Source organism: Vicugna pacos, chromosome 4 (assembly GCF_048564905.1).
Source record: "Vicugna pacos chromosome 4, VicPac4, whole genome shotgun sequence".
NCBI classification, from domain to species: Eukaryota; Metazoa; Chordata; class Mammalia; order Artiodactyla; family Camelidae; genus Vicugna; species Vicugna pacos.
The window spans coordinates 34,941,730-34,956,100 of record NC_132990.1 but is presented as its reverse complement, the minus strand read 5'-3'; the positions used below and the strand labels follow the sequence as shown (position 1 = coordinate 34,956,100).

The 14,371-nt window shown below is 38.1% G+C and overlaps 1 long non-coding RNA gene and 1 pseudogene across 1 annotated transcript in view; one reads left to right on the top strand and one right to left on the bottom strand.

Moving 5' to 3' along the window:
* Positions 1–993: 993 nt before the first annotated feature.
* LOC140696042 (uncharacterized) overlaps positions 994–14,371 on the bottom strand; it is a 37,921-nt gene continuing 24,543 nt past the window's right edge. Inside the window, exons 5-6 of the long non-coding RNA XR_012071983.1 lie at positions 1,984–2,157; positions 994–1,497 (exon numbers count right to left, since the gene is read on the bottom strand). This is a non-coding gene — a long non-coding RNA (uncharacterized lncRNA). The remainder of the gene's footprint in view (positions 1,498–1,983; positions 2,158–14,371) is intronic.
* On the top strand, positions 5,070–5,926 carry LOC140696039 (small ribosomal subunit protein uS5 pseudogene; annotated as a pseudogene).

Genomic DNA, 14,371 nt, shown 5'->3' with positions numbered 1-14,371 from the left:
AGAAAATTGCACAGCATTTATGCCGGGTTGTTTTATCTCTCTGGCTCTCAAGACCCTCTGACTCTGTGGGCCCATAAATAATCCCATGCCCATCTTGAGAGTCCAGGGTTCTTATGATAAAGGGAGTAAGGAAAGAACTTAGGGGAGTGGGCTGGTATTTGAGTTTGGCCCTGATGCAAATTTTGCAGGCCTGATAGAATTTTCATAGCCTCATATTTTTTTTTGAAATTTCCTTGCAGAAATGAAACCCAAAAACCCCTGAGAATTCTTTTCAGTTATTTTGTAGCAATATTGTAATTGAAAAAGAATCACTCCTTGAATTAGATACTAGATAGATTTTAGTCGGCTCATGCTGCTATAACAAAATGCCATAGATGGGTGGCTTAAATAACACATTTATTTCTCACAATCTGGAGGCTGAGAAGTCTGAGATCATGGTCCTGGCAGTTTTGTTGTCCTATGAGAAGCCTCTTCCTGGCTTGCAGATGGGTATCTTCTTGCTGTGTCCTCATATGACAAAAAGAGGCAGATCTGATGTCTCTTTCTCTTCTTATAAGGGCACTAATCCCAACATGGAGGCTCCACCCTCATGACCGATGACCTCATCTAAACCTAATTATCTCCCAAAGCGCCCACCTCCAAATACCATCACACTGGAGGTTAGGGCTTCAACATGTGAATTTTGAGAGGACAGAAGCATCCAGAACATAACAGATACCAAAGGCATTTGTGGTCAATTCCACAAAACAGAGATAAGTCTGATGCCTAAATCTTACAGGAAGATCAGTGTTTTGTATGTATTTCATTTAAGGGAAGACAATGGAAACTCTAGTCAAAACACTTTTCACTCATATTTTTCAAAAGAAAAGACTGTAGGAGAGTTACAGAAGAATATAAATTCTCATGTTAGAAAGATCCTTAAAGATAACTCTAGGCCAACACACCTATTTTTGTCAGGATAGACTAGTTGCTCTAACAATTTCAAAATCTCAGTGGCTTAAATAGAATAAGGATTTATTCTCTTCCACACAAAGTCTGATCTGGATGTCCCAGTTGGCATATCTTCATACAGTGAACTTAGGGATCCAGGCTCCTTTCATTGTGAGACTCTGCACCATCTCAGAGATCTTTAGAGTCCTTTGTAGAAAGTAGAAAATCACACATGGGGCATTTTATGGCCATGGCTGAAAGTGGCCCATGTTCCATTGGCCACAGTTCAGTCACACAGTGTCATCTAGATGCAAGAGGGATATGCACTGTAGTCTTCCTCCTGTGTATGTGCAGGAAGAACCCAGAGCACTGTTTGTGCTACACCCTGTTTTCCAGGTGAGGAAAGTGATGCTCAGTGAACTGTCTGATTTGTTCAGAGTCAACCAATGGCAGAAGTGGGACCAAAACTCATGTCTCCTCACTCCATCTTCTTTCCTTTATTTCCTGTTGTCTCTTAGGCTCTTTGAAGAAGGTACAGCAGGACAATTTGTCCTTCTGAAGGATAGCCTATAACCACAAAGAAGGATCTCCTTAATCCAGTGTCAACCTTTTATGCACTTATCAGAGAATTCCCATAGAGAGAATTTTAAAATTAATTGATGGTTATAATTGGAGTTTTTTTTTTCAAATTACTTCTTAAATGGTTCTTTGACTTCTGAAAAGATCACACGTTCACCAAGAATGAGACCTGTATGATACTTCTCTTTGATCTTTTATAGCATCTAATAGTGTAGGGCATGTGATCATTGCTTAATAAATCTTAATTGTTGGGGATGGTCATACTGAGTCTTAAAAAAGACATCTGTGTTGGAGGGAGGGTATAGCTCAGTGGTAGAGCACATGCTTAGCATGCACGAGGTCCTGGGTTCACTCCCTGGTACCTTCATTTTTTTAAAAAAGTCATCTATATAAAAATAGTAAGAGAAAGACCAGTAACTTTCTGATAAAAGAGTTGGCAATGATCCCGTGTAGTCATCAAATACTTATGCAGACCTTGCACACGTCAAGCATAGTTCTGAAAGCTCAGGACATGGTCGAGGTGGAGAAGGAAACAGTTTTTTGCCGAACATCAGCTGATATGCGTGGCTTGAATCCAGGTTTCTCTAATGGCTGATTCTGTCTAATACTAGACATGTTTATTGCTCCGATTTCACCTCCTTTTGTTGTCTGTAAAAAAGGGATAGCAGCAGTTATCTAATACCTCTCTGGGCTATTAGGCAAATGGTAGTAGAGCAAGTGGAGATCCAAAATGATTGAAAATAAAAGACCCAGTGATAAATGAGGTGCACGTGTGGAGGAAAACCCAACTGCTCCAACAGGTCATTATTAGTCCTTGCTTCAGAAGGGCTCATCTTTAGATTGCTGCTTCTGGAAGTGAGGTGGCAATGACGGAAAATGCAGAACAGCACTGAAGAAAGGGGATAAGATGGCCCTATACATATGAAATGAGTTCATCAAGGTTTATGTCATTACAGTAAAACACTAACAGAATTTATGATGATGAGATCATTATGAAGGATTCCAAAAAATGCAATTAACTGGCCACCAGTGACCTCATCTCTCACAGTCCCCTCAACTCTTGACAAATGTCTACACCTTTAGACACAACTTTTTTTTTCTTTGTAAAGAAATTTTTAAAATTTATGTGTGTGTGGGAAGCCTCATGATTCTCCAACGTTTTCATTCAAAGAATGAAGAACCCTCAAATGGCTACTTCGTCAATAAATAGGTTCCAGGTGACACAGAAGTGATCATTAACTTGACTCCTAACTTTTATTCCATTTACAGAATGATCATGTCAAAGACTTCTGTTATTAAGATTTAACCCATTCTCATGGTAAGCACCGGCTTCCCTGATCCCTCTGTCATCCTGGCTTATGGCTTTTGTGTTTTCAGTGTATGTTTTCTCTAATTCTAGGTAGCAAGCCCCTTAAGAGCAGCGGCTGTGTCTTACCGAGCTCCACATCTCACATGCCTTTCCCAGAGACCGTGTTGTAGTAGCACATGCTCAGTAAATGTTTGAGAGGGAGTGATGGCGGTTTTCCAGTTTGAAAATGAATGCAGTGTGTTGGCATAGCTACTTTTTTGTGTCCAGCACCACTTTAAAGAAGTGAAGGTCATGCTCCCAATCAGAGGTCATAACACTTTTTTCTAAAAAGGGCCAAATAGTGACTATTTTAGGGTTCGTAGGCCATACAGTCCTTGTGGAAACCGCCACAATGGCACAAAAGCAGCCATAGACTACGTGAACAAATGAGCATAGTAGCTCCATTCCAAAAAAAAAACAAAAAAAACACTTCCTTTATGGACACTGAAATTCAAATTTCACATGATTTTCATATATTAAACAATGTTACCCTTCTTTTGATTTTTTTTCAACTATTTAACAATGTAAGTACCATCTTTGGCTCTTGTACCTGGAAAATCAGGTGACAGGTCATGTGGCCCAGGGGCCCCAGTTTGTGGACTCCCACACTAGATCATGGGGCCACCGGCACTAGTTTTGCTGGTGGGACTTACTGATGAGGTGAAGGTGCTTTCTAGAACCTTCAACTCCATTTCCTTAGTAAATTCACAAGTGCTTTAGTTGGTCCAACTCCTAAGAGGTGAATTACTATTTTATCTGACTGCTATCTCCAAGGACACTTTAATGAATTAAGATTATAAAATTCTTGGGCATAATACACCACCTTAGGACTAGAGAGTTCTGATTAAAATATTAAAATAGAAGAATAAAGTGTAATTTATGATTTATGGTGAGCCATCTTAGATACCTCTGGAAATCAGTAACCCACATCATCATTCTCATTTATCCTCATGATATTCATTTATTTCACAAAGCAGGAATGCCTGATAATATAAAATCTATGCCAGACCATGTGCATGGGTCAAGCAGAATATGCATCCAAAATTCTAATACCATTGTGAGAGATGCATGAAAAACAAATATATCCACTTGTATACTTTTAAATTTCATGTTTAGATTTTTTAATATATTGTTGATGTTTACTATAAAATACACCACTTTGGTGATAATTTTGCTACACAGAAAAATACAATCAGTTCAATATAAGCAAATAGAAGTAACAGTAGTATTTTAAAAATCAGTTCAAATATAGCATCTTTACTTCAAGGAATTTGACACCTAGTTGACTTACAAGTAAAATGCATATACCAGTTCTTAAGCAAACCTACTTCTGCCCCTAAATTTTAGTGGCTAAAAGCCTAGATTTTTGGAGTCAGTCAGCTTTGGGTTCAAATCCTTGGCTTTATCACCTATTAACTGTGTGACCTCAAGCAAATTACTTAACCTCTCTGAGCTTAAAAATCTCTTCACCTAAAAAATGGAAGCAGTAATAATGACTGTGGGTGCGAGCAAGATAATGCACATAAAGTCCATATTGTAGTTCCTGCATGTTGATAGTAAGCACTTACTAAATAGGTATTACTAAATCTGTCATTAGGAAATGTTCAGTGAGTTAGCAAACTTTGTAGAGGTGTAATGTAGTTTCAAATACAAGGCAGTGTTGGAATTCTGAGAGACACTTTTCCTTGCGTGGGCTCAGGGGATGCTATTGATGTGCATGGCTCTGTTTTGGGTCTGCGTGAACACCAAAACCATCGTTTGGTTTTCTTGTTGTCTATTTACTTGTGGCATTGAGGAAAGTGGGGATGTTCCCCGGAATTTCCACTGTATTTGCACAACTTCCCTGTACCTGATTTTTTGCAATTCCATATTAATTGTATTTTTCTCATTCTTATTCCTAATTTCCCTTCTGCTTATTTTATGGGTTTCTTATAATTTATCAAAACCTTGCATATCCAAAGTCTCTGATTTCAGATGTATTTTAATCAAGATGTTGTTCATGGCTACCTTATTTAAGTAAACCACCAGGTGGAAAATTTCAAATCCTTGTCCCATAGACAGTGTTGAGGTGTACAAACCCCAGGATACCCAAAGGTGGTGTCATGGAGATATGAGGCCTCATTTACAGCCTGGTATGCACTCAAGACCACAGAGTGTGATAGAAAGGGTGTAGATTAAGAATCAGAGTGCTTCTTTTCCGAGAGTGTACCAGATGGTGGATGACGCTGGTGCTACGTAAGGGCCCGGAGGCCCCGGGGTCCCTGGGATGGGAGGCAGCTGGTGGCTTCTGTGGAGGCTTCGGCAGCGGCGTTGGGGGCCGGAGTCACAGCCGCAGAGCTCGCAGAGGCAAGGCAGAAGATAAGGAGTGGCTCCCCGTCACCGAGCTGGGCCACTTGGTGAAGGACATGAAGATCAAGTCCCTGGGGGAGATCTGTCTCTTCTCCCTGCCCATCAAGGAACCTGAGATCATTGACTTTTTGGGGGGCATCTCTGAAGGATGAGGTTTTGAAGATTATGCCTGTGTAAAAGCAGACCTGTGCTGACCAGCAGACCAGGTTCAAGGCATTTGTCGCCATTGGGGATTACAATGGACATGTCGGTTTGGGTGTTAAGTGCTCCAAGGAGGTAGCCACAGCCATCCGGGGGGCCATCAGCCTGGCCAAGCTTTCCATTGTCCCTGTGCAGCGAGGCTATTGAGGGAACAAGACCTGTAAGCCCCACACTGTTCCCTGCAAGGTGACTGGCTGCTGTGGTTCTGTGCTGGTGTGCCTCATCCCTGCACCCAGGGACGCTGGCATTGTTTCAGCCTCGGTGCCCAAGATGCTGCTGCTGATGGCTGGTATTGATGACTGCTCCACTTCTGCCAGGGGCTGCACTACCACCCTGGCCAACTTTGCCAAGGTCACCTTTGATGCCATTTCTAAGACCTACAGCTATCTCACCCTTGATCTTTGGAGAGAGACTGTGTTCACCAAGTCTCCCTATCAGTAATTCACTGACCATTTCATAAAGACCCACACCAGAGTCTCTGTGCAGAGGACCCAGGCTCCAGCTGTGGCCACCACATAGTTTTATATGCAAAAAATAAAGTGAACGAAGCCTGGGGAAAAAAAAAAAAGAATCAGAGTGCCTCAATTTCTGAGTCCTCTCCGCCAGCACAGACCATGGGCATCTCAGCAAGTCATTCAGTCTCTCTAAATTCAGTGGTCTTGGTCAATAAAATGGGAATGATTAAGGTACTTCCCTCATGTAGTTTAATATAAATAACATAACAGATACGGTAATCACTTTATAAATAAAATCACTGTGCATACTGCTACAGGGTTATTATTATAATTATCATTATTTATCCCCTGTATGCATGTATCACAGGGATTTCATTTAGGGAACAAATAATTTGTGGTGGTAAGAGTCAAGTCCCACCTCTGACACTAACCAGGTGTGTAACTTAAGATAAATCGCTCATCTATTTAAGTACTAATTTCTGTATTTGCAGAATAAATTAGATACTTCTTAATGCCCCTTCCTGACATAAAAGATTGGGATTACATGAGTACTGGGAAATAGGTATGAATAGGAAGAGATTTAAAAAGCAGGAATAGTGAATATGTGATGCTGTAGTCAGTGGGGCCACTGTACGAGTGGGAACCTAGAGAGGGCATGGGGAAAGGTACCCCAAAGGAGATTCACAGGTGACAGAACACACATTGGGCTCAAGGGAATGTTACTTCACACTGAGGCCACGTGATTCTGAAACTGATGAAACTTTGACTAAACCCAGAGCAACTGAAGGGAACACTGTGGACCATTACCTCATCTAATATGATAAGAACTGGCCCTGGTATCCTCCACATAAGAAAGAAGGAAGAGCAGCAGAGAAGTTTCAGAAATTACAGTCTCTGTATGGGCTTTGTGGCTCCTGTCTGCTTCTCTAGTCCATCCCCCATATTACCACCAGAGGGACCCTAAACTCAGATATGGTCCTCCCCCAGTCCAGATTAAAAAATCTCTGCTTTCAAGAAAAGATGCTCAGTGTCACTGATCATCAGGAAATGCAAATCAAAAGTACAATGAGCTGTTACTCCACATGTCTTAGGATGACTCCTGTCAAAATACAAAAGACAATAAGCATTGGCAAAGATGTGGAGAAATTAGAATCCTTGTACATTATTGGTGGGAATGCAAAATGGTGCAGCCATTATGGAAAACAATACGGAGAATCCCATTCTCCCCAAGGTGAAATGTAAACTCCCTTGTTTATAGGGTCCTTTGCTATAGGTAGGGTCGACTCTCAACTCCTCAGCCTCATGTGCAGTTTCTCTTTCCCTAGAGCAAACCACTTTGAACTTCTCATCTTTTCTTCATAGGTTAGTGCCCTTGCAAAGGCTATTCCTCTGCCAGGAATATTGTTATAAAATTCTCTGTTTGGAGAATTATTTCTTTTCCTTTTGGACTCAGTTCAAATATTACCTTTATTACCATATATTATGGCAACTACCATAAAGTTATTTTTTAAGAAGGTGTGTACATATCTGTTTTTCTACTAGCATATGAACTTGTGGAGATCAGCCCGTGTTGTATCATGCTAGAAGGTGCTTCATTTTGTAGAGCTTACTAATGGTTAACTGAAATGATCTAAAGGATGGAGATATCTAGAGAGAAGTGATAAAAGAACAGGGCTCTTTAGAATATAAACATACAAAAACTAACAGGAGACAAATGTAAATTCAATAAAATTAAATAAACAAAATACACTTTCCTAATTAGGTAATTTATTCAGTGATTGTTTAGTAAATGTCTCTCATGTACCAGGTACCAATGGTATGGGAAGACTTTGCTTTAAAAGTTTTTATCAGGGGAATTAAACTATCTAATTGACATTTTGAAGAGGTCACATTTGCTCTTCCACAGAGAATAGATAGTGTCTAAGTGGCGGTACCAGTTAGGAGGCTGTGCACCAGACCAGGTGAGAAATGACATTGGCCTAGCAACCAGGATCATCTGGAGGGCAGTTCACTCAAGTTTCTGGGCTGCACCCCTAGAATTCCTGATTCTGTATATCTGGTAGTGATCAGTGGGGGCAGGGTGGAGAATTTGCTTTTCTAACGAGTTCTTAGTAATGCTGATGCTGCTATATGGAGACCACACTCTGAAAACCCCTGACCTCTACTATGGTAATAGAGGTGGTAATTAAGTTGGAACAAAGTGTCCTGATTTGAAGTGTAATCTGGAAGATAAGATTAAGAAGACACGCTGACATACCAGTACTAGAAAATATTAGGATAAGGAGTATCCCTGTGAAACTTGAATGGGATAAATACTGGAAATACTAGGAAAAGGAATGTTGATCATGTGAAACTTAAATGAGGTGTTTTTTTTTTCAAGCAGCAAACAAGAAGAACACCCTTCACACAGTAGGTGTGGACATTGTTTACCCAACCATCTTCCCCACCACACACACATACTAACAAGTAAAAGCAAATGGTTTCCCAAAGTGTTTTGGAGAATATTGTCCTATAGGACCAAAGCAGCTCCTAAGAGCTTAGGGTTTGTGAATAGTTAAGGTTAAATAAGGGAAGGTAACTGTGCTTTTTCCTTGACAGCCTCTTGTGGTATCAGATGAAAAAGGGAACAGGGTGAACGGCCCTTGGGTGTGACCTAGTGTAATTCCCTTCAGGGCTCTCAGAAAACCAGCCACTCACCCACCCAGGTGAGCTCTTCTCCCATGATGTATCATCTCTCTCCTAGAATGGACTCCTCTCCTGAGTACCTCTCTCCTCACACGTGAGCTTCAGAAGTTGAGTTAAAAAACAAACAAAAAACTCTATATGCCAGTGCCTCAGGGGCTCTGCCCAGGTTCTGTCTGTCTCCTGCTCCATCTTGGTATATCCAGTTCCTGCCCCATTAGCTACTTTATTTCTGCTTCTTTGCCCACTTCTGTTATGGACTGAATTGTATCCCTCAAGAATTCCTATATTGAAGTTGTAACCGCCCTCCCTCTTACCGCACTTAGCTCTTAACCCTGCCATCTTTGACTCTCATATCTGCTTCTCTTTTGTGCTCTGTAGCCAGTGGGCCAACATGATCCCTTCCATAGCATAGACTAAATTTCCTGGGATCCCAATCAGGACAAAATGTCTTGGATCCTCTCCTTTCCAGATACAGGATTCGGACTCTCTTCTGCATTGGACATCTGCCTCCTTAAGAGTCTCTTCCGTGTTTTGTTATTCATCTTTGTGTCCTACCTGTGATCAGAGTGCCTAAAACATAGCTGATGTGTTTGTTCAATGAATGACAAAATTAATGAGCTAGTCATTCTTTATCTACTTTTCCCTTTGGTAAATGGGGAAACTCAAGGGCTTTTGACCTTCATGCTGTTGTTTTCATCAATACAATGAGTGGTTTATTTGGGAAGCATCTGTTTTTGGATCACATTACTCAGTAAATGTGTGTTCTTAATGAAGGTGATCAGTGCAGATCAAGCTGACATCAACACTAAAGATATGGAGGATTGCTTTGGTGTGCAAATGGAAATGGTTTGGTGCTGGGGGATAATGAATACATGAGAATTAGGGCTGCATTATTAAACTGAGGGGATGAAACTTGTCATTAGTTCCCACTGCTTCTCAGAGTTATTGTTAATAGCTATTTGAGTGAGGAGACGGGAACATGTGGAGAAGAGGAAGTGAAGAAACAAATGTGTAGATAACGTCTGCTCACTGAGATATGTAGTATTTGAAGTTGATCATCCTGCAGTTTTCGCTGAGAGGCTAGTGATTTTGAACAGATCTGTTTTCCCAAACTCATCAGAGGTGCAAGCAGCTGACAACTTCACCAATTCCTCCTGGTGTCTACACCAGACTTTGATTTCCAATGAAATACAAAATTCACCTTCCAGATTTGGGTACCAGACCCCAAAGAGTGATGATCTTTGTTTATCTAGACAGCGATTGTTCATGAAAAGAATGATGGTAAAATTATTCAAAAAAAAATTTTTTTGAGAGAGGAAGAGGCACTATTAACATTTAAGCAGAAACAACAGGCATAATTTGGGTTAATTCTAGACAGATGAGAGAGACCACTTCTCTAATAATGGACCACCCAAAGCCCTATTAAAATACAACCCAACATCACCATGTTGATTCTTTTAGCATTAAGTACATACACAGTCATTAACTTCTGCTATCATCTTTTTAGAACTTCATACGCAACAAGGAAGTTTCTCAGTGAAATCCACCATAATAATACAGTCTATGTTGTTTTATGAAATGCCCCAAATTTTCAGAATTACTGTTTTTGAGCTATGGTGATATGTATTTATTTTTCATTGAAGTATAGTTGATTTAAAATATTATGTTAGTTTAGGTATACAATAAGTAATACAGTATTTTTATAGATTATACTTCATTTAAGATTGTTACAAAATAATTACTGCATTTCCCTATGTTGTACAATATATTCTTGTTGCTTATTTATTTTATACACAGTAGTTCATATCTCTTAATCCCATACCCCAGTCTTGCTCCTTACCTCTTTCCTTCCCCATTGGTAATCACTGCTTTGTTGTCTATATTTAAGAATCTCTTCTGTTTCATTGTAAACATTTGCTTCTTTCATTTTTAGACTTTACATGTAAGTGATAATATATTTGTCTTTCTCTGTCTGAAATATTTCACTAAGAATAACAACCTAAAGATTAACATACAGAAGTCAGTTACATGTCTTTACACTAACAATGAAAAATCAGAAAAGGAAAGTAAAGAAACAATCCCTTTTAAAATCGCATCTAAAAAAGTAAAATACTTAGGAATAAATCTGACCAAGGAAGTGAAAGACTTATATACAGAAAGCTACAAAACATTGACTAAGTATATTAAAGATGACTTAAATAAATGGAAAAATATTCTTTGTTCTTGAATTGGAATAATTAATCTTGTTAAAATGGCCATAACACCTAAAGCAATCTACAGATTTAATGTGATTCCTATCAAATTACCCAGGTCATTTTTCACAGAACTAGAGCAAATAATCCTAACATTTATATAGAATCACAGAAGACCCAGAATTGCCAAAGCAATGCTGAAGAACAAGAGTGAAGCTGGAGGAATAACCCTCCCAGACTTCAGAAAATACTACAGAGTTGCAGTAATCAAAACAGCATGGTATTTATACAGAAACAGACATATGGATCAGTGGAACAGAATAGAGAGTCCAGAAATAAACCCACCGACTTTTGGTCAAGTAATCTTTGACAAAGGAGGCAAGAATATACAATGGAGTAAAGACAGTCTCTTCAGCAAATGGTGTCAGGAATACTGGATAGCTGCTTGTAAATCAGTGAAGTTAGAATACTCCCTCACACCATACAGAAAAATAAACTCAAAGTTGCTTAAAGACTTAAACACTGTAAGACAAGACACTGTAAACCTCTTAGAAGAAGACATAGGCAAAACATTCTCTGATATGTATCTTTGTAATGTTCTCCTAGGGCAGTCTACCCAGGCAATAGGAATAAAAGCAAAAATAAATAAATGAGACTTAATTAAACTTATAAGTTTTTGACAGCAAAGGAAACCATAAGCAAACCAAAAAGACAACCTATGAAATGGGAGAAAATATTTGCGAAAGATAAGATTGACAAGATCTTAATTTCCAGAATATATAAATAGGCCATACACTTTAATAATTTTTTAAAAAACAACCCAATCCAAAAATGGGTAGAAAAAAGCAATTCTGCAATAAACACATACAAATAGCCAATAGGTACATGAAAAAATGCTCAATATCACTAATTATCAGAGAAATATAAATCAAAACTACAATGAGGTATCACCTCACACCAGTCACAATGGCCATGATTCAAAAGTCCACAGATGATAAATGCTGAAGAGGAAGTGGAGAAAAGGGAACCTACACTGCTGGTGGGAATGTAGTTTGGTGCAGCCATTGTGGAAAACAGTATGGAGATTCCTCAAAAGACTAGGAATAGACTTATCATATGATCCAGCAATCTCACTCCTGGGCATATATCCAGAGGGAACTTTAATTTGAAAAGATAAATGCACCCCAATGTTCACAGCAGCACTATTTACAATAGCCAAGACATGGAAGCAATCTAAATGTCCATCAACAGTTGACTAGATAAAGAAGCTGTGGTATATTTATGCAATGAAATACTACTCACCCATAAAAAGAATAAGATAACGTCATTTGCAGCAACATGGATGGACCTGGAGATTATTATTCTAAGGTAAGTAAGCCAGAAAGAGAAAGAAAAATACCATATGATATCACTTATATGTGGAATCTAAGAAAAAAAAAACAAAGCATAAATACAAAACAGAAACAGACTTACAGACATAGAAGACAAACTTATGGTTACTGCGGGGAAAGGGGATGGGAAGGGATAAATTGGAGTATGAGATTTGCAGATACTAACTACTGTACATAAAATAGATACAAGTTTATACTGTATAGCACAAGGAACTATATTCACTATCTTATACTAACCTATAATGAAAAAGAATATGAAAAAGACTATATGTATATATGTGTATGACTGAACTGCTGTGCTGTACACTAGAAATTAACACAACATTGTAAACTGATATACTTTAATTAAAAAAAGAAAGAATAATAATCTCTAGGTATATTCACATTGCAAATGGAAGAATTTCATTCTTTTTTATAGCTGAGTAATATTCCATTGTGTGTACCACATCTTCTTTATCCACTCATCTGTTGATGGACACTTAAATTGCTTCCACATCTCAGGAGTGGAGTTGCTGGATCATATGGTAGTTCTAGTTTTAATTTTTTGAGGAACCTCTGTAGTGGCTGCACCAATTAACATTTTTATCAGTAGTGTACAAGAATTCCCTTTTCTCCACATCCTCCCCAACATTCATTATTTGTAGACTTTTTGATGATAGCCATTTGATAGATGTGAGGTGATATCTCACTGTTGTTTTTATTTGCATTTCTCTGATGATTGATGATATTAAGCCCCTTTTCATGTACCTGTTGGCCGTCTGTTTGTCTTCTTAGGAAAAATGTCTATTAAGATCTGCCCATTTTTAAACTCGGTTTTTAAAAATTTTGTAATGTATGAGCTGTTTATATTTGGGGTATTAACCCCTTAGCAGTCATATAATTTGGAAATATTTTCTTCCATTCAGGTTGTCTTTTCATTTTGTTGATAGTTTCCTTTGGTTTGCAAAAGCTTACAAGTTAAATTAGATCCCATTTGTTTATTTTTGCTTTTATTTCTTTTGACTTAGGAGACAGATCCAAAAAACTATTGCTATGATTAATGTTAGAGTGTTCTGCATATGTTCTCTTCTATGAGTTTTATAATTTCAGGTATTACATTTAAGTTTTTAATCCATTTTGAATTTATTTTTCTATATGTGTGATAAAATTTTCTGATCTAATTTTACATGTAGCTCTCTAGTTTTCCCAGTATTGAAGAGACTGTTTTTTAACCATTAAACCCTTGCCTCCTTTGTCATAGATTTATCAACCATGAGTGTGTGGGTTTATTTCTTGTCTCTCTGTTCCATTGATCTATGTGTCCATTTTTGTACCAGTATTGTGCTATTTTGATTACTGTAACTTTGTACTATAGTCTGAAGTCAGGGAGCATGATGCCTCCTGAATGATGTTCATTTTTCTGAAGATTGCTTTGGCAGTTCAGGGTCTTTTGTTGTTCCATGTAAATTTTAGGATTATTTGTTCTAGTTCTGTGAAAAATGTCATGGATATTTTGATAAGGACTATGTTAAATCTGTAGATTGCTTTGCATAGTATAGTCATTTTAATAATATTAATAGTTACAATTCTAGATTACAGGATATTTTTCCACTTCTTTTTATCATTTTCAAGTTCCTTCATCAGTGTTTTACAGTTTTCAGAGTATAAACCTTGAACCTCTTTGGTTAAGTTTATTCCTAGATTTTTGATGTGATTTTAAGCAGAATTGTTTTCTTGCTTTCTTTTTCTGATGGTTCATTATTAGTGTGTAGAAATGCAACAGATTTCTGTATATTAATCTTGTGTCCTACAACTTTACTGAATTCATTCATTAATTCTAATAGTTTTTGGTGGAGATTTTAGGGTTTTCTATATATAGTATCACGTTATTTGCAAATAGTAACAGCTTTACTTCTTTTCTTCTATTTGAATGACATTCTTTTGTCTGATTGCTGTGATGAGGACTTGCAATATAGTGTTAAATAGAAGTGGTGAGATTGTGCATCCTTGTCTTGTCTGTAATTTTAGAGGAAAGCCTTTCAGCATTTCACCATTGAGTCTGATATTACCTGTGGGTTTGTCATAAATGACCTTTACGATGTTGAGATATGTCCCCTCTATACTCACTTTGATGAAGGTTTTTTATAATGAATGGATGTTGAATTTTGTAAAGTGCTTTTTCTGCATGTATTGAGATGATCGTGTAATTTTAGTTCTTCTTTTTGTTAATATTGTTTATCACATTGGTTAATTTGTGTATGT